Genomic DNA, 18,961 nt, shown 5'->3' on the forward strand with positions numbered 1-18,961 from the left:
CAAGCACAAGCTGGGGACCCTCTAGTTCTGTGGCAGCAGCAGCACCCCCTGCCGCCCAACCACTGAGGCAGCGGCTCTGCCACCGGGACCAGCTCCTTCGGCACCACGTGCAGGCCATCAAGCGCGTCGAGGAAGCCATTACTCAGTGCGTGGAGGCGGACCTGCAGTGGCACCAGGAGGCCTGGGACGCCTTCCAGGCCCAGTGCGTCCACATGGCATATTCAATCGCCACCCTCACTGCCCACTTTGGCCATGCCATCCATTATGGCATGGCCTTGCCCCATGCCCCCGCCATCCCTCCACTAGCACTGCCCCTGCCCCTGCCCCCTCCTGCAATGGCCCCTCCTGCTCCTGTCCCTGCCCCTCCTGCTCTTGCCCCTCCTGCCCCTCCTGCTCTTGCCCCTCCTGCTCTTGCCCCTCCTGCTCTTGCCCCTCCGTGCAGCCTGCCCCAATGCGGCCTGCCCCCATGTGCATGTCTGCCCCCGCAGGAGTGTTTGCAGGGGCCACCCCTCCCAGGAGTAGCTCCTCCCCCTCCCAGTTCAAGATCTCCTCCCCCTCTCCCCCTTGTAAATAAAAAAATACAAGTTTTTTCTGTTCAAAACAAAACTGTGTTTGGTGTTTATTGGGAGGTAAGGGGAGGGGAGGGGAGGGAAGGGGGAAGAGTAGGGAATGGGAGGGAGTTGTAAAGGGAGACCGAGGCAACCCTACTATGAGGCCTGGACGAACAGGTCCGTCAGGGCCTCCTGGATGCGCACCCCATCCTGGAGTGCCTGGTAGATGGCAGCTGTGTGGGGCTGATCATAGGCCTGGCCCTCGGCTGCCATCCATGCGGGGAGGAAGGCCTCCCCACTCCGCTCCACAACGTCGTGGAGCACGCAGCACGCGGCCACTACCTCCATGGCATTCTGCTCACCCATCTCGAGATGGGTGAGCAAACACCGGAAGCGGGCTTACAAGCAGCCAAAGGCGCACTCCACGCGATTGCAGGCCCAGTTGAGACGGTCATTGAACCGGGCCTGGTTTTGGTCCAGCCATCCTGTGTAGGGCCGCATTAGCCAGGGCAGCAGGGGGTAGGCCGCGTCCCCAACGACACATATGGGCATAGGCACATCCCCGACAGTAAACTCCCGCCAGGGGAAGTAGGTGCCCGCGTCCAGCCTGCAAAACAGGCCGGAGTTGCGTAGTATGCGGGAGTCACGTGCCCTGTTGGACCAGCCCGCATAAACGTCTAGGAAGTGGCCACGGTGGTCCACGAGGGCCTGGAGTACAATCAAGCAGTACCCTTTCCTGTTCATAAAATGGGCCGTTCGATGCTCCGGGGCCCAGACGGGGATGTGGGTTGAATTCAGGGCTCCCCCAAAGTTGGGGAACCCGAGGGCAGCGAAGCCGGCCACGGTAGCGTCCATATCACGCAGGCAGATGACTCTTGGGAGCAGGACATCGTTGATGGCATGGACGACCTGCAGAAGGGTGCAGAGAAACACAGGGGAACACATCACATAAGGCAGGGTGAGTGTGTGCTCCCTTGGGCCTCCCCCCCCCGTGATGCCCTCTGTGCTCACACACACCAGGGCCCCCTCGCCCCATGGCCTCCCCTCCACCAGCAGGCCTGTGCAAGGGAGGGACGGCACAAACCTCTGGGTGACCCAGCCTGGAGTTTTGGCTGCCCCTGGGCATGGAGTGCAACACCCTCTCCCCACCCCACTCCCCCTGGGACTTATCTCCATCACTACGACACCGATGGTGGATCTGCCTACCCCGAACTGGTGTGCCACCGATCGGTAGCTTCCAGACTGCAACGGCGACCCTCTTGTCAACGGGGATGGGTGCCCGCAGCCGGGTGGTGGCTCTCTGGAGCGCAGGGGCGAGCCAGGCACACAGCTCCAGGAACATCCTCTTTCGCATGCGAAAGTTCCGGAGCCATTGCTGGTCGTCCCATTGCCCCAGGACCAGCCAGTCCCACCAGTCCGTACTGGTGTCCAGTTTCCACAGTGGCCTCTCCACGCTGGGGTGGGGATGCCACAGGGGCACCATGGCCTTTGTGATGAGGGAGTCCAAAGCGATCTGTGCCTTCAGGTCCTGGAACAGGAGGGCAGCAGCCTGGAGCACCAGCTGCAGGCACTCCAAAATGGCCGGCAGGGGCCAGAGCAGGCACAAGGCCACCCCTGGCTCCATGGCAGAAAAAACAAGGGAGATGCAAAAAAAAAACCAAGCAAAGGCACTAAGTGACAAAAGGCAGTGGTGACCAGAAAGGCAGAGGGCAACCATCAAAACTGCTACGGCTGACAGTCCCTGCAAGAGGTCCTATAGCATGCAGCAGGAGAGAAACGGCTGTCCAGGGAGATCTCTTTAAGCGTGTGTCTCAAAGAAGCTCCAGCCACTGCCCCCAGAAAGGGCTGGTGCCCTTTTGCCCTGTTCAAAATGGTTCCGGGCTTCTGCTTTTGCGCAAAAGTGTCCTGCCTATGTAGACACGCTTTTGCACAAAAGCGCATTGTTATAACGATAACTCCGGGACCAATCTAGACGCGCTTTTGCGGAAATACTTTTAACGGAAAAACGTTTCCATTAAAAGTATTTCTGGAAAATCATGCCAGTCTAGACGTAGCCTTAGAGTATTTGAGTAAGAGAGCATCTACACTGGCATGTGCCTTTGCACAAAAGATGTGCTTTTGCGCAAGAGCATCCGTGCCAGTGTAGACGCTCTCTTGCGCAAGAAAGCTCTGATGGCCATTTTAACATCAGGCTTTCTTGTGCAAGAAATTGATGTTGCCTGTCTACACTGGCCTCTTGTGCAAGAACAGTTGCGCAAGAGGGCTTATCCCTGAGTGGGAGCGTCAGAGTATTTGCGCAAGAAGCACTGATTTTATACATTAGAACGTCAGTGTTCTTGCGCAAATACTCGTGGCCAGTGTAGACAGGTGGCAAGATTTTGCGCAAAAGCTATTGCTTTTGCACAAAATCTTGCCAATGTAGATGTAGCCCTTGTGTAGAAATGTATTTTGGATTTGTAGTGGGACCTTTTGTTGCCCTGGAAGGAGTCTGCACACCTAAGGGCTAGAGGCATAGGCATGGGAAGTAAGGGTGTGGGGTGTGCTGCAGTACCCCCAGGTTTTTCAACTGGAGTCCCTGCACCCAGGGGCTGGTCATGCTCCTGGCTCCACCAGCCCTGTGTCCTGATTTGTGGGTCCCACTAGCTCCACAGGCTTCAGCACCCCTTAGGGTCTTGCTGCCCATTATCCTCATGGGTTCCAGCCCACCGGCCCTGGAGGCTGCACTGCTGCTCCAGGTCCTGCCGCTGGCCTGTGGCTCTGCAGCTTTCTCCAGCTGTGGCTGAGCTGCCAGCTCTCCCAAAATGGAAGAACCAGCCACCATTGCCACTAATGGCATCTGGCCCATTCATTCCAGGAGCGTTGGTAGCTTTAAGTGTGACCCCCCCCCTCCCTGGGATAGTGAACGATGCAAAAAGGTTGGACAGCTCCGCACCTCTACCCTAAAAATAGATCCAGCTTCACTAGCTAGAGGGCCAGGCCATGGCACTCCACAGAGAGAGGGCTGTGGGAGTGGCTTTTAGGAGAGTCAGAGCTAAAAACCTCCTGCAAACCTGCCTTTAGGTATGAAGGGATGCCCCAGAAGTGAGGGTGCATTACAGCATGACTACAGTTTCTCTTAGGGAATTTGGGGTGGGCTGTAGCCGATACTTTGAGCCTGACTATAGTGTCACAGACACCACTGCTTGGAACTGTTGGAAGCCATTTGTCTCTTCTGGTAACTTACTTAAAGACTCCATCAGCAATGTGTTAAAACAACAGGTCCCAATCTTAGGATAACGATAGGTACAACTGCTGCTTTTCTTGTATTCAATCTTCTATTCCACAGAAGTGCTAAAAACTTGAGACAAACTAGCCATTACTGCTCACCGTAATGTCACTTTTAAAAATGATCATCTGGTGAAGTAATTTCTACCAAGCAAACTTCACATCAGCTGGAAAAATGTGCCACTTGGGGTTGAGTCTATTTTGGGCCATAAAAATTAATCACAAAAGGAAAAGTGAAGAAGGAAAGCTCCGCAGTGGTGTTCAAGTGTTTTTGGTAACAGCGTTGTTGTACAGGCTATTAAGAAACTCAGAAAACCTGTGAGACTGACAACCACCCTGGCAGGTGTGATTTGTAAATCAGACAACACAAACCTCCAAACCCACAGGACGCACTATTTTATCACTTCTATAGGAGAGTCAAATCCTCAGCTGGCGTAACACAGCATAGCTTTGCCTTTCCAATGCAGTTACAGTGATTTACACCAGCTGCCTTGCTGCCCCATAATACATCTGTGATAAGCAACTATTTTATTTAGAAGTAGCTTTCCCCCCTAAAGATAAAATACTTGCTTTATACAATTTTTCCTAAAAAGGCTCTTGGTATATGAGCTGAAAAGCCAACAACCGACTGAACCAGTATAATGTCATCATTTATACTTCGACTCGGGAACATGTGTGCTGGGATTGAAGTTTTTTTTACTCCCACAGGGGTAACACTCTATTTTAAGGGCCCATTAACTAATCCTAAACAGCAGTGGAAAATCAGTGGAAACACATGTGACAGCCACATGAATACCAAGTGAATTCATGACGGTTGCTGCTGAATACAAAATTATTTCAATATAATAGGGACACTTGAAATAAAATGTTGCTGAAGAAGTAGCTAGTCATATAAAATAAGTATCCTTTGGTAAGATTTCTTTGATGTCATACTGCTATATTCCAGGGGTGGACCTGCAGTTATATTATAAACCCTATTTTCAGGGACTTATAACTTAGCTGTTAAAACTGGCTCCACACAGGCAAAAACTTGGCAGTAATACAGCTGTAGCCTGGGAGCAAATTTTGTTTTAATAGAATTTTTTTTCTAATGGCCATTTTAAAACTAAAATGCTGCATAAAATATGAAGGGCTCCAGGTGCATTTTGTGCAATTAATGCATAATTGTTTGGGTTTTAAAATGAAATATGGGGCTTTTGAAAAAATATTTGCTGCTGCTCATTCACACTAAAGCTGTGTTGGTGAGATTTTCAGTAAGGTCCTGATTCTGCTCCCATTGAAATCACCAAAAGCAGGGTATGAGCCTGTGGGTATGTCTAGACTACACCTCTCTGTCGACAGAGAGATGTAGATTAGGCATGTCAAAATTGCTAATGAAGCAGGGATTTAAATATCCCATGCTTCATTAGCATAAACATGGCCACTGCTTTTTCTCAAAACTGAGTTTTTTTGGAAAAAAACGGCAGTCTAGATGCAGATCTGTCAAAACTAAACCCTTTTTCGACAGATCGCATATAGGAACCCATATCCAGACTTTTAGAAAGGCTGAGTTTCCCCAGCTAGCAGTAAAATTAAATCAAGCCATCTACTGATTGTTTTAAACACCTATGTGCTGAGTTAGGAATGTAAATATCAATGCACATGCTTAACTGGAGGCATCGTTACTTGAAAATGTGGCTCTCAATGGAAATTGTGGGTGCGGTATCTTGCTCATGCAGTGGGTCCAGTGACAGTATGTGGAAGTAAGTATATAGGGACAGAAGGTGACAGAGAAAGAGAGAGAGAGAGAGAGAAAATATAAGGAGGAAAAGAGAAAAATAATTGACTTGTCCTCCATGTCTGGACTGATTTAGGAGTACCTTTAATAGAATAAGTAAGAAGTCTCAGAGGTGTAGCCATGTTAGTTTGTAACTTTGAAAACAACGAGTTGTCCTGTGGCACCTTGGGGACTCACAAAAATATATACAGTATCATGAGCTTTCATGGGTAAAACCCACTTCATCAGCTGGAGTGAAAAACATAGGATAGTTGAGTTTTTCCATTAACCTACCCTCTTCTCTGGTGTTGGAATCCAGAGAAGTAGGGAGGTGCTTTCTGAAGTAAGGAGGTACTTTCTGATTTCTTTTGGCATTCTGTGACTCACAAATGTCACCCTGAGCGTAAAGCAGCTGAAAATGTATGGACACAGGGTGCTCGAGGCTGGGATAGAGAGGTCTCTGCAGGGTAATGATAGTTAGATTTAGGATGTGGTTTGAAATGTCATTGCAATTCATCTGTGGAAATCCTATTCATTTAGTTCTTGAGTGATGTAAACGGAGGAGCACTCTGTCAATTCAGATTTATTTATGACAAAGTGTGGGAGAGGGAACCCACATGTTCCCTTTATAAATCCTATATGACTATTCCACGTCAGGGAAATGATCAGGGCCATGACTATTGTGATAGTCCATTGGCATGCTCCTTATAAGGCTGGTTTGATTAACAACTCATTGACAATAAGCTGTTGATGTGCATTGAAATTGATTCTTAGAATGGGGAGAGCTTTTTGACTGACTTTAAGCAGAAGAAAACTGCTCGAAAGAGACAATATCATATCAACCAATTTTATTTGAGGATACTACATTAATTGCCATTAAGAGATCTTCAGTCCTGTTTTGCACACCCATTTTTTGCACATGAAACTGGGTGTGCTCACAACTGTTTGCATGCACTTTCACATCAAGCACCTGATTTATATGCACAAATATAGACTTTGTTCAAACAACAACAAAAAGGCTTGTTCTGATGGGGTCAAACAGCTCTGTTCCAAAAAAGCGATCTGGTAAAACTGAGAACACCTCAAAGCTGGCTGAAGATATTGCCTTATGAAAGAATCAATGTCGTGTTAATAGAAATAGGTTTGCTTTACAGAATGATTCAGTCGTGGCTGGGATTTTGCTTGGCCTACCCTCTCCGTGGATTCACGTTCTAAGTAGAGGGCTGTCTTGACAGGAATCGTTTAGGATTGGGATAGAAAAGTGCATGCAATATGTAAGTAGAGGCAATGTCTGTTCCTTAAAAGCTTTATGTATTCTGTTCAATAACCATGTCTGAAAACCCCCTGATTAAGGGAGTCAAATTTTTTGTTCCGAGAATTCTCTCTTTTGCCATTTACATTTTTTCTTTCCTTTTATTTTTCTGCCTCAGGATGGAGATGAAAAATATTTTGCAGGCCTCTCTGCAGGGACTTTTGTTTATTATTATGGCAAGCCAGATAGGAAACTGTTAATAACAGTAAATCAGGCTGTTACTGCTTTGATCTGTGTAAGAAGCCCATTTTAATCTGCATCTTCTGAACAACTGGGAATCAAGCCAGTGGGCCAGATTTTCAAACAAGATACAGGAGTAATGGTGAGATAATTTTGCATGAGTAATTGTAAACCTGGGGTGTTCAGAAAATCAGACACAAAATATAATGATAAGATGTGTCTCTGCCAGTTATTATCTGGATGCCAATGGCCTGGCAAATGAAACACAAAGCAACCCAGCATTTCTTAACCTTTCTAAGGCTAGCCATCTGTGTAGCTGAAGCATTTTTGGAAAATAGCCCCTTGACCAAGATTTCTTGATCATGCATAAGATATCTTGAGAGTCCATGCTGATCAGGATCTGGATAACTTGGTCTTCTAGCAATAACTTTAGTTTCCCCTACTTAAGCAAATACATATACTTGCATGTCCCATGCATCAGCAAAGGCAGCCTGCCTCCCATATGGACATGAACAATGACCATCCCGCCTCTACTGATTGGTTAAGACTCAATAGACTAACATGTTTGACTTGATCATCTTTGTAAATTGAAATCACAATAAAAAAGTCTACGTAGAATTGAATTGTTGTCTGATAGTCTAAATATATTTAATTAGATTTAAAGGAATCCTGGAAAGGACACTTGGGCTACATCTACACTGCATCCCTCTGCTGACAGAGAGATACAAATCAAGCATGTTGCAATTGCTAATGAAGCAGGGATTTAAATATCCCACGCTTCATTAGCATAAACATGGCTGCCACTTTTTTTCGAAACGGAGCTTTTTAAAAAAAATGGCAATCTAGACGCGGATCTGTCAAAAATAAACCCTTTTTTGACAGATCCTGTATTCCTCAAAAAATGAGGTTTATAGGATCTGTCGAAAAAGGCTTTAGTTTTGACAGATCCGCATCTAGACTGTTGGGGTTTTTTTTGAAAAAGCTCCGTTTTGAAAAAAAGCAGCAGTCATGTTTATGCTAATGAAGCATGGGATATTTAAATCCCTGCTTCATTAGCAATTTTGACGTGCTTGATTTGTATCCCTCTGTCAACAGAGAGGTGTAGTCTAGACACAGCCTTGTTCTTTTAGTAGCACCTGGAAGTACAACCAGACCCCTAGACCGTGAACATGACCCCAAAGATACGGATGTACATGATCAGTCAAAAGGACTACTATAGTTCTTGCATGATGCTCCTGTTGCTTCTCCCAGACAACTAACCTCACCTCAGTCTTGTCTGGATTGAGAATCATCCAGCTAGCTTTCCTCCATGCCCCAATCTTACCCAGACACTGAGTAAAATCAGTGTTTTGGTTTGGTGAATCTTCTTTCTAACTTAGGTTGATATTCCAGATAAAAAATTTCATGTTCCTGTAAATCAGACAGTTCAGGAGTATCCATACAACAATTAGAAAGTAACTCACTGCAATGACATTTGTACTAAATGTATGTCACTTATGAAGGGTAGATTACAGATTTAAAGATTGTTCTTTGTAGCAGGAACATGCATTAACTTCATTTTGTTGTTTTACAGGACTCTGAGGAGCAATCCATTAATATCACTTTACCATGAGAATTATTACTATTTAGCTGGTTTATTACATAGAGAACAATGTGCAAGGGAGCAGAGCCCAAAGATCACTTAAAATAATTAAAAAAGAGCAAAGCATTCTTAATACCTCAGTGATCACCAAGGCATTTAACCCTAGATTCCACACAGTTACTTATGTCTTGAATCATTCTTTTACCATTTTCACTCGGTGCAGTGCAGGAAAGCAAACACATAGGAGGGATGACCTGTGGTCAAGATTTTTTGAAACAGGTACTGAAGTGTGTCTCCTGGGTCAGAATGTACAAAAAGGCCTTTGTGGCTTAAGAGTGCAAGTACTAGATTGAAAGTCAGGGCTTATTTGCTTAATACACTACGGGAAAGTGTTCTGAAGCCACAGTGAAAAGTGCAGTCTAAAAACCTTTATAGAAAAAATTTATTAGCCTATCCAAGTGGCTTTATTTCCAAAAAGTGCTGAATAGAGCCATGTGGCAGACAGAAATTTTGTTTTGTGAGGGGGTTTGAGATTTTCACGTTTGTTTTCATTTACCGTAAAAATTTCAAAAGTCTCCATAAAAGAATATTTAAAAAACATTTTGGCTACATCTATACTGCCCTCTCTTGTGCAAGAAAATATGCAAATGAGGCGAAGCAGTGAATATCACCACACCTCATTTGCATACTTAATAAGCCGCCATTTTGCACAACAGACTTTTGCGCAAAAAGGAGCCATCTACAGCAGTGTAGATGGCTCCTTTTTGCGAAAAAACCCATCTTGCGCAAGAGCTGTTCTTCCTGAAAAAAAAAGAGCAGACGGCTCCTTTTTGCGCAAAAGCCCCTTGTGAAAAAATGGTGGCTTATTAAGTATGCAAATGAGGTGCGGTGATATTCACCGCTTCGCTTCATTTGCATATTTCTTGCACAAGAGAGTGCAGTGTAGATAGAATCATAGAATAATAGGACTGGAAGGGACCTCGAGAGGTCATCGAGTCCAGCCCCCTGCCCTCAAGGCAGGATCAAGCTCCGTCTACACCATCCCTGACAGATGTCTATCTAACCTGTTCTTAAATATCTCCAGAGAGGGAGATTCCACCACCTCCCTTGGCAATTTATTCCAATATTTGACCACTCTGACAGTTAGGAATTTTTTCCTAATGTCCAATCTAAACCTCCCCTGCTGCACTTTAAGCCCATTGCTCCTTGTCCTGTCCTCAGAAACCAAGAGGAACAAATTTTCTCCTTCCTCCTTGTGACACCCTTTTAGATATTTGAAAACCGCTATCATGTCCCCCCTTAATCTTCTTTTTTCCAAACTAAACAAGCCCAGTTCATGAAGCCTGGCTTCATAGGTCATGTTCTCTAAACCTTTAATCATTCTTGTCGCTCTTCTCTGTACCCTTTCCAATTTCTCCACATCTTTCTTGAAATGTGGCGCCCAGAACTGGACACAGTACTCCAGCTGAGGCCTAGCTAGTGCAGAGTAGAGCGGCAGAATGACTTCACGAGTTTTGCTTACAACACATCTGTTGATACAACCTAGAATCATATTTGCTTTTTTTGCAACAGCATCACACTGTTGGCTCATATTCAACTTGTGGTCCACTATGACCCCTAGATCCCTTTCCGCCATGCTCCTTCCTAGACAGTCGCTTCCCATCTTGTATGTATGGAACTGATTGTTCCTTCCTAAGTGGAGCACTTTGCATTTCTCTTTATTAAACCTCATCCTGTTTACCTCTGACCATTTCTCTAACTTGCTAAGGTCATTTTGAATTATGTCCCTATCCTCCAAAGAAGTTGCAACCCCACCCAGTTTGGTATCATCTGCAAACTTAATAAGCGTACTCTCTATCCCAATATCTACATCATTGATGAAGATATTGAACAGTACGGGTCCCAAAACAGACCCTTGAGGAACTCCACTTGTTATCCCTTTCCAGCAGGATTTAGAACCGTTAACAACAACTCTCTGACTACGGTTATCCAGCCAATTATGCACCCACCTTATCATGGCCCTATCTAAGTTATATTTGCCTAGTTTATCAATAAGAATATCATGCGAGACCGTATCAAATGCCTTACTAAAGTCTAGGTATATAACATCCAATGCTTCTCCCTTATCCACAAGGCTCGTTATCTTATCAAAGAAAGCTATCAGATTAGTTTGGCATGACTTGTTCTTCACAAACCCATGCTGGCTATTCCCTATCACTTTATTACCTTCCAAGTGTTTGCATAGGATTTCCTTAATTACCTGCTCCATTATCTTCCCTGGGACAGACGTTAAACTGACCGGTCTGTAGTTTCCTGGGTTGTTCTTATTCCCCTTTTTATAGATGGGCACAATATTTGCCCTTTTCCAGTCTTCTGGAATCTCCCCTGTCTGCCATGATTTTTCAAAGATCATAGCTAAAGGCTCAGATACCTCCTCTATCAGCTCCTTGAGTATCCTGGGATGCATTTCATCAGGACCTGGTGACTTGCTGACATCTAACTTTCCTAAGTGATTTTTAACTTGTTCTTTGTGTATCCTATCTTCTAAACTTACCCTCTCTCTGCTTGTATTCACTACGTTAGGAACACCTCCAGACTTCTCAGTGAAGACCGAAACAAAGAAGTCATTGAGCATCTCCGCCATTTCCAAGTTCCCTGTTACTGCTTCTCCCTCCTCACTAAGCAGTGGGCCTACCCAGTCCTTGGTCTTCCTCTTGCTTTTAATGTATTTATAAAAGGTCTTCTTGTTTCCCTTTATGCCTGTAGCTAGTTTGATCTCATTTTGTGCCTTTGCCTTTCTAATCTTGCCTCTGCATTCCCGTGTTGCTTGCCTATATTCATCCTTTGTTAGTTGTCCTAGTTTCCATTTTTTATATGACTCCTTTTTTATTTTGAGATCATGCAAGATCTCCTTGTTAAGCCAAGCTGGTCTTTTGCCATATTTTCTATCTTTCCTACACAGCGGAATTGTTTGCTTTTGGGCTCTTAACAATGTCCCTTTGAAATACTTCCAACTCTCCTCAGTTGTTTTTCCCTTCAGTCTTGCTTCCCATGGGACCTTACCTACAAGTTCTCTGAGCTTATCAAAATCTGCCTTCCTGAAATCCATAACCTCAATTGTGCTGGTCTCCCTTCTACCTTTCCTTAAGATCATGAACTCTATTATTTCGTGATCACTGTCCCCTATAGATGTAGCCTTTAAGTTGATGAAAATGTTTTGTTGAAACAAATATATATATTTAATTTTTAAATTATATTTTAATTATATATTTTAATTCAAATGTTGCTGCAAAATGAAAAATCAAACCAACACATTAAAATGGACATTCTGATGTCACAACTTTTTTTTTCAGTTTCTCTCCTAGCTGAAACAGCAGCAAATTTACTGTGATTTTGCTAAATGCTTTCACACTCTTTCACAAAAGTATATTCTCCAGTTTTCTGCCAGTGTTTTTCCCCAGTCAGTTCCAGGGCCAATCACTCAACGTATCTAACTGAAGACAGCAGCTAGGACTTGGAAATGGACAGCTCGATAGCAACTTCCACGGAATAGTAATGGGAGTTAAGCACGTAGGCCCCCAAGGTGCCTTTAAGAATTTCATCCAAAGGAACTTACTGAGAGCTCAGCTTCTGAAACATCAGGCCTATGAATTGGGCCTTTAAATGTGCACCTAGGAGATCTAAATTGAGATCCCCATTTGTTTAAAACCTTGGACTCTGTCTCCTCCTCCTCCCCATCTCTCTTTAAACTCGTCTCTGCCTCCTAAAAAATTGACAAAACCTATGCAGCCAGTGTCCTGTGGCTGCTTTTCATGCTGAGCAGAACAATCTCATTGTTTTTGTTTGCTTCCCTCATCTGTTTGCTGTGTCCAACTGTCATATTGTCTTATACTGGGGGGCTGATAGCTTCTGCGGGCCTGTGACAAGGTGTGGGGGAAGGGCTCTGTGCCCCCCCAAAAAAGGTGGGGCCTTGGGGTGAAGGAGCAGGGCTGGGAGCAGTCAGTCCGGCGCTGGGTCCCCCATCACCACCAGCCCTCAGAGAGGCAGAGCACCCAGTTTGGTGCCCCAGTAGCAATGTAAAGAGCCCACTGCTCTAGCCGCTACCATTGCCACTATAGCCGCAGTGGCAGCCAGGGGCCCCAGGCCTGTCTTAGGGTGTGTCTACAATGCACTCTTAGCTCGAAATAAGAGACTTAATTTGTGCTATGCAAATCGTGTATCTTATTTCGATTCTATTTTGAATAGGCTATTTCAAAATTTGGCACATCTGCACAGTGACAAATTTCAAAATAACACACTATTTCAAGACATCCCTTATCCCTCATGGAACGAGGTTTACAGGGATGCCGAAATAGCACATCTGCTATATTTCGAAATAGCGGACGCATTTCAAAGACACGGGGTAGCTATTTTGGGATACCTCTGGTATCCTGAAATAGCCTTGCAGTGTAGACGTGCCCTTAGATATAAACTTCTTGGACCAATGACTGACTTTTTGTTCTGAGTTTGCATCTAGTACACTGGCAGTGTGGCACCTAGCACACTGTGAGTGAGGTTCGCAGGTGCAATTGTAATACAAGGAATACATAATATTGTATGTTAATCATGCTTTCTGTTTTGTGCACGCTCTTTCACCTTAAAGAATGTGTAAGGAATGCATTACCAGTGTTTCCAATCTAAGTGAGCAGCCATTCTTCTGGATTATCTTTCAGTGTTTTTTCTCGGAGTAGTAAGCCACAACTGATCTGAGACCTACTCCACTCTAAGCCCTCTTCCCCCTTCATCAATATAAGATACATAACTTCAGCTATGTGAATAGTATATGTGAAGTTGATGTACTTACCACGGTGTCTTCCATGCAGTACCATGGTTGGTGGGTGCGCCTCTGCTGTTGACTCCACTCACTCTTCTCATCCTGGAGGAGTTCTGGAGTCAACAGGAGAGTGCTTAGAAGTTGATTTATCACAACTGAACAGACACAATAAATCAACCACCAGTGGATCAATTGCTGCAGCGTCAATCCACTATGTAGTTGGGACAAGTCCTAAAATGATGATTGAAACATTTACCCTGAAAAAGGAAGTGATACCTTTCAACGGGTGCTATATTTAGCATTTATACTCTTTACATTTCAGGTAAGTAAATAATTTCAGCAAACTTACTAGCACTTTTACTTTGAGAGCTTTCCATGCATTATAACCACAGTCTGACTCAAACATTGCTTACAGTCTCATAAGTATGAGCTGGACAATTAAGAATTTTTGTTGTTGTTGTTGTTTATAGAGAACAATGATTTACCTATTCCATTCTCCTCTCTCTACTCTATGTGTATGTATTGCATGTGGTACATTTTCTATAATTAAATTACCACATTGCTGTCAAAACAATTGTTTTATTCAGTCATTCTATAACACAACTCCTTTTAGGCTCTTTACTCATTTTTTAATTAAGGTGGCAATAGATATATTGCCTAAACAATTACAAACAAGAGAAACCAGATTATGGCTAAGCAAAAAAGAGTAAATTGCTTTGCATTCGTAGACATAGCTGAAAGAGACCAAAAGAAACACAATTGCCACACATTTATGATGTGTCATGGAAAAGCTGTCCATCCTCATCTCATTGCTCAGTCCTGCAAGACGCTAAGCTGCTAATTCTGGTTACCTGCAACTCTATTTAAGACAGATGTGCAAAGAAGGCAATCAATGCATTGCAGGACAGGGTCCATATTCACCATGGCCCAAAGTCAAACCCACGGAAAGGAATGGAAGGATTCCCATTGACTTCCATGGGCTTTGGATCAGGCCTAAGGTGAACCCTTAGACAAGTTTTGCAAGGTAGAATGGAATCCTCCCTTCAAGAAGCTGAAGATGGCTTGGTCCCATTACCGTAGCCTCTATATCTGCTTTCTCTCACCCACATCCAAAAGTTTCCTAGTCACCGCTCATCATCCCACGTCTGCATGGCAATGCAATCTCAAAAGTCGGCGTTTGTTTCTTGAGCCCAGAAGCTCTGCTCCACCATTTGCAGCTGCACTGTGAACGTCACCAACAGCCTTGCCTTGGTTCTCGCCATGTCCCGCAACAATCTGCCCTGAAGGAAATCATCCTGTTCCCTGTTGTTTTATTTCTTCTCGCAGTTCTGCTGATGGGGAGGATTATGCACTCCATGCTTGTGACGCCCAGGACAACAGGGCATCGCTGTGCAGACTGCTTCTGTCAGTGACAGTGGGCAGTGGCTACATGGAGTTCATGGGATTTTAAGGAAAGGTGTAAAAATATTGGGATAAATATGACATTATGGGAGGGAGAAAGTTTAGCCCTCACTCCAAGACTGTGTGACTCATTTCTGCCCCATGGTGCATTGCAAAACCCAAAAGACAATGTGCTCAATGGTAGTGAGTTGCTATGAGTAAGTACTTAGCCAAGATCTCAGGCAGCCTTCATAAGGAAAATACTGAATCTGTTGTGTTCTTGTTCCACTTGGTGGCTGGACATTCCCTGTTATGTTCTAAGTCAGTTTTTTCCCGATATATTTTCCTTTCACTGTTTATTTTTTAACCCTAGTTTTGTCTTCAGATTTATTTCATTTGCTATTTTTCCCTTTCTTGTTATTTCCTAGTCTTATTTCTGGTCTCTTCTTCACCTTCCTAGGCAATGACATAGATCCCCATGAGTGTGTTACCCTGGGGTTCCCCTCTCTATACTGTCCCTCCCACTGAATACAGAATTAAAATCAAGGACTCTGCCTCATCGGCCAAAGCCTTCTATGGCACTGGCTTAAGCCACCTGAAAGATCAGGTCTCCTTCTGCAACCATGAGCTCCTAGCTCAAGAGCAATAGAATATCAACCACAAGTTAGGATTCATGGATGCATAAAACAACATATTTTCAGCAACTGGAGCAATATCATGAAATGAACTACACCAGCCATAGGAATGTGCATGAACTCTGCCCTTCGAGGAACAAAATCAAATCTTCTTTCTGTGAAACCTTCCCTTAACACCTATCTTACTAATAAAAACAAACAGCTGCCAGCAAAAGAAAACAACTACTTTATTTCAGTGGGCTTTGGAAGGAAAAATTACTTTTATTTTGTTTACTTAATGAGTGAGAAGATACTTGATATTTAATAAGATGCACAGGGTGAAATCCTGGCCCTAGTAAAATCAATGGATAACTCTCACTGACTTTGGCAGGACCAGGATTTCACCCTCAGATTGTACAATGGTAAGCATAGTATAAAAATCCAAAGAGAGAGAGAGTTTTCGATTGTTTAGTAAATTACTATATTTCCTTGTCATATAGGGACAGATTGTAGTATCTTTATTCATAATGAACAATAGCTTATTGCTATATTATTTCTACTGATTTCAATGAGACTACTCAAGGACTACAATATGACCCACGGATATTGTTGAAAGCTGATGGAAATGGAAACAGGAAGCCATTGGCAGAATATAATAGCAACTTTAGCTGGTCTTATTTGCATCTATACAGACAAAGCATTCAAATAGTTTTCACAGTCCAGCCCATAAGCTGAATCATTAATATCTCTCAAACCTCCATACTATCACCTCATCGTCATTTTCCTCCTCTCCACATGTTGGAATGTGCACTTCCCTACTGTATCTATCAAACTTTTTAATTTATTCTTAAGACTCTTATGGCAAAGGATGTAAATAGTGTTTAATATTAAAAACAAAAAAAACCTTCACAGCTTCATTGCTGCCCCATAATGTTCCAGTGTCTATGAATATTCTATAGCACAACTTCCCTAATTTATCCCTTAGACTCATCACTGTTTTTCCTTTAGGGAGCCAGAAGGCAAGATCTGTAGCAAGCCAAGAATTAGAAACAGAATCAGCTATGGTCAGAAAATAAATTTATTTGTGATTTACTTTCAGTTGCAACATTATGATACTGAATTCCTTGGCTCCTCTCTTTTGTTTCTTTGTTTGCTTCATACTTATATTTCAGTATCCCCTGCATCCATCAGTGGGGTTCACTTGGTGGCTCAAATGTTTCTGGACTGGCCAGCTTGTGTCTTGAATTCACTGCTCCTAATGCTGCTGCAATGAGTAACTCTGGCTTTTAAACTGCATCCCCAGAATATTATGGTGGGTGGGAGTTGCTGAAGTCATATTTATGGGAAGGAGGTAAATCCCCTACATTCTTGTGAGGGAGTTAAGGTGAGGGTAGTCTGGAATAGTTCACCACTCCCTCAGGCACTAAGGTTTCTACTGCTTCTGTCATGAAGAGGATGCACTGCAGCTACTTAGAAGCATAGAATACTAGGACTGAAAGGGACCTCAAGAGGTCAAATCCAGTCGCCTGCCCTCAAAGTAGGACCAAGCCCCATCTAGATCATCTCTCAGGGTATGTCTACACTACAAAGTTAGTTCGAACTAACTTTAATAGGCGCTACACTAGCGCTCCGCTAGTTCGAATTTGAATCGAACTAGCGGAGAGCTTAGTTCGAACTAGGTAAACCTCATTTTACGAGGATTAAGCCTAGTTCGAACTAGCTAGTTCGAATTAAGGGGTGTGTAGCCCCTTAATTCGAACTAGTGGGAGGCTAGCCCTCCCCAGGTTTCCCTGGTGGCCACTCTGGCCAACACCAGGGAAACTCTATGCCCCCCTCCCGGCCCTGGACCCCTTAAAGGGGCATGGGCTGGCTACGGTGCCCGTGCCAGGTGCAAGCCTGCCAGCACCCAGCCAGCAGACCCTGCATCTGGCACGGCACAGACCCACCCACCCAATGCCTCCCAGCCCTCCCCCTCTTCCTGGGACCAGGCTGGCGGCTCCCAGGAGCTTGCCCTGGACCGCAAGAGGCGGGCACCTTCCTGGGCTAGTGCGGACATCGTGGACCTCGTCCACGATCTCCGCACTAGGCACAGGAAAGTGGCCGGCTAGGGCAGGAGAGCTGCCAGCCTGGCCACCCAGGAGCAGGTGTGCATGAAAATCAAGGGGGTCCACTGAGACCCCTGACCCTGAGCCCTGAGCTTACAATGGCCGTACTGGGTCAGACCAAAGGTCCATCTAGCCCAGTAGCCTGTCTGCAGACAGCGGCCAACCCTAGGGACCCTGGAGGGGATGGACCGAAGACAGTGAGCAAGCCATTTGTCTCGTGCCATCCCTCTCCAGCCTTCCACAAACTTTGGGCAGGGACACCACTCCTACCCCCTGGCTAAGACTACTCCATGGACCCAACCTCCATGACTTGATCTCACTTCCCTTTAAACTCTGTTCTAGTTGTAGCCTTCACAGCCTCCTGCAGCAAGGAGTTCCACAGGTTAACTCTTTGCTTTGTCAAGAACAACAACTTTCTCTTACTAGTTTCAAGCCTGCTACCCAGTCCTTTCCTTTGGTGTCCTCTAGTCCTTCTTTAGGGGAACTCATGAAGAACTTTTCTGTATGCACCCTCTTCACCCAACCCCTGTTTTTAGAGACCTCTATCCTGTCCCCGCTCCATCTCCTCTTTTCTAAGCTGAACAGTCCCAGTCTCTGTAGCCTCTCTTCAGCTGGGACCTGTTCCCAACCCCTGATCATGTTAGTTGCCCTCCCCTCTCCCAGCCTTTCTCTTCCCCTCTCCCACCTCCTTTTCCCAGTCTCCCCCAGTTTTTTTCAATAAAGAAATATTCCATTTTGGAAGACACGTTATCTTTATTTTGTACACCAATAAGAAAAGGGGCTAGGAAAGGGTAAGTGGAAGGAGGTGAGGGAGGAATGGGGTACGAGCCCCCGATGGGGAGGACTGGGCTGGCTCTGCGGGCTTCTGGGGGTGGAAGCTCTCCTGCAGCCCCCCAATTGCCCCCTCTCCCCAGATGGCAGCCTGCGGCAAGTGCAGCCGGGCTGATGGCCAAGTGGTGTGATGTGCCCAGTGTGGGTACTCCGGGCACTCCAAGCCAGAACTTCTTTGCAAGCGGGGCAAACTGTGAGAACTGTGTGTCCGGGGTGGGGGTCGGGACCCTTTAAGCGCGGCCCTCGGCTAGCCTGAGACAGCATCTCCATGCTCTAAGTCCTCCTCTTATGCCCTGCCGGCACTGCTTCCGGCCATCCTTAAGCCCTGTTCAGGGTCCACTCAATGTGGACTTGCTAGTTCGAATTAGCAAAATGCTAATTCGAACTAGTTTTTAGTTCTAGACGCGTTAGTTCGAATTAGCTTAGTTCGAATTAACTAATTCGAACTAAGTTAGTTCGAACTAGCGCTGTAGTGTAGACGTACCCTCATAGATTTCTGTCTAACCTTCTCTTAAATATCTTCAGAGATGGAAATTCCACAACCTCCCTGGGCAATTTATTCCAGAGTTTAAC

This window comes from Pelodiscus sinensis, chromosome 17 (assembly GCF_052426305.1).
Source record: "Pelodiscus sinensis isolate ZL-2025 chromosome 17, ASM5242630v1, whole genome shotgun sequence".
Classification (NCBI taxonomy): domain Eukaryota; kingdom Metazoa; phylum Chordata; order Testudines; family Trionychidae; genus Pelodiscus; species Pelodiscus sinensis.